This window comes from Plasmodium reichenowi, chromosome 14, assembly GCF_001601855.1.
Source record: "Plasmodium reichenowi strain SY57 chromosome 14, whole genome shotgun sequence".
NCBI classification, from domain to species: Eukaryota; Apicomplexa; class Aconoidasida; order Haemosporida; family Plasmodiidae; genus Plasmodium; species Plasmodium reichenowi.
The window spans coordinates 1,975,931-1,978,908 of NC_033659.1; positions in this window are offsets into that span (position 1 = coordinate 1,975,931).

Below are 2,978 nucleotides of genomic sequence, written 5' to 3' on the forward strand. Positions count from 1 at the left end.
TTTTTTTTTGTTCTTTATAAATTTTGATAAAAATATAAATATTAATTATTTATATTATTTCCCTATAAATTGGATAACTAAAAAATAAGAAAATTAATATAAATATATATAACAATATTACAGAAACAAAAATATATATATATATATACATATATTAGTTCATTTAATAAAAAATTATTCTTATTCACAATATTATATTCTTTTAATATAAAAATTCATAATAAATTTCTATTTTTAATTTCCTTTTTTTTTTTTTTTTTAATTTCTTTTTTAAATATTCATATTTCCTCTATTTAAAAGTGTAATTTTTGAACACATTAATTGTGCATAGAATTTTGTTAAAAAGGGTTTCTAAAAGTATTATATATATTTTTCATATATAAATATAATATACAATATGCAAATTTTTTGTTTTTAATTATTTTTATTCATAAATATATAAAAATATGTAATATTAAATAGGAATATGAAAAGAAAAATTTATACATTATATATATATTATATATATATATATAATAATATATTGTGTAAAAAAGTAAAATATATATTATATAATATATCAAAGAAATTATATTCAATTGTTTAATATATATTTTTTAGAAACACAAGTATATCTTTTATCTATAATAAATCTTTTTTTTCTTTTTGAATAATTTTTTTTTTTAAAATTTATTATATTTATAGTGTATATGTGTATTTATAGTTATATACATCCTGTAGAATTGTATTTTAAAATTCCTACAAAAGAATGTTATATAATAATAATATTATTTTTATGTTTTAAAAAATTTACTTTTTATATAATATATATGATTTCTATACATATTTAAGTGTCATCTAATTATAATAAAATAAGATTCCTTTTTATTTTTATAAAAAGTAAGAAACATTATTATTTTTGAACATATTTTTAATAATTATTAAAATATTGATATATAGAAAGTTCACATGTGTGTTCATATATTTAAATGGAATATATCTTATTATATAAGAATATTATTTTTATTACAATAATAATGGCCTTTTGAAACGTCATGTTTTTATTATTGCATATGTCATATGAAAACACATAAAGAAGAAATATTTTTTACAGGTGTAATATACGCACATAAATAATACAATCACATGTAAAAATAAAAATTGAAATTATATAACTATTTATATATATATATATATATATATATATATATATATATTTATTTATTTATTTATATTTATATTTGTAACGAAGAGAAAAAATTCACAATAACTTTAATCACAATAGTTTTATGCGAAATTTATTCACATGCCTTTTATTTATGTTAAATGGCATTATAAAGGTAATAATAAAACTTAAAAATTACAGATAAGCTTTATCATTATATTAGAATATTCTTCTTCATATATATGAGGAGTAAATATAATGTCTTATAATAGATTCATGTTAAAAATAACATTATTTATATTAGCTCCAACTATTATTTATTTGAATTTATATAATATTTATGTACTTAAACGAAAGATACATTAAATAAAAAAAAAAAAAAAAAAAAAATCATGTAAAGGTAAAATTTGTTGAAAAAAAAGAAAAACAGATTATTATTATTTTATAAAAATAATTATATTTTTTTTAATTTTTAACAAAAAATAATTAGCACAACATTTTGATTGTGTAGAACTTCTTTGAACAAATATAGGTAAAAAAAAGAAAAATAATAAAATTAAATAAAAAAAAAAAATTAAACATAAATGTAGAATAATTAAAATTTAAGAAATAATATATTATTATTTTATACATGTTTTTATTTTCAGAAAAACATTTAAATTAATAGGATTATCATTTGAAAATTATGAAATATGAAATATATGATATATATATATATACATATATATATAAACGTGCATATATTAATAATTCTTTTAATCAGGTGTATATGAATTCAAAGTATAATTTTATGTTATTTTATTTTTCTTTTTTAAATATGAAAAAACGAAAAAATATTTATATATTATGAATTTGTTATAAATGTTTTTTTTTTTTCTTTACTAAGTTTAAATATAGTGAATCTATATTAATTTTATAATATATAAAGTAAATATATATATTTATTCTTTTAAATAAACTTTAAATTAATATATAATTTTTTATTTTTTAACACACATATAATATATATATATAATATATTTATTTATTTATAATTATATTTTTATGATTATATTATTTTTTATAAACTGTATAAAAAAAATTATTTTCCCCATAAAAATATTTACAATAAATAATCGTTGAAACTAATATATGATGAAATTTTTATTTATTTTATATATTAATTTGTTTGTCTTATTAATTAATTTTTCTCATTTATAATATTTACCTTGTTCAAATGAAAAATATATATATATATATATATATATATATATATATATATATATATATATATGTATATATAGTTGCTAAGAATGTAAAATAATAAGTTAAGGTTATAATGCTCTTTTATATGCTTGCTCATTTTTCTTATGTTATATATGTATATTATTTATATTAAGCTTAAAATATATTAAAAAAATGAAAAATTTTATTTATAGAGATAAAATATGAGCTTATATAAACACCTAAATATTTATTTATTTATTTATTTATTTATTTATTTATTTATTTATTATATTTTTTAAGATATTATTTTAAAACGTTATTATTAAATTGAAACTTACGTGGAAAAACAAGAAGAAAAAAAAAAAAAAGAACGAAATGTGCAATTTAATTTTTATATATATGCATGATCAGATAAGAAAATATTATAATTAATATTTATAATATTATATATTAATAATAACATGATAGATTTAATCTTTTGTCAAAATATAAAGGAAATAAATGTATTAATTATTTATAGAAAATAAATAATAAATAAATAAATCATTATTTCCTCTTTATATAACTTTTCATACAATAATATATATATGTGTGTTTTTTTTTTTTTTTTTTTTTTTTTTCCCCCAGT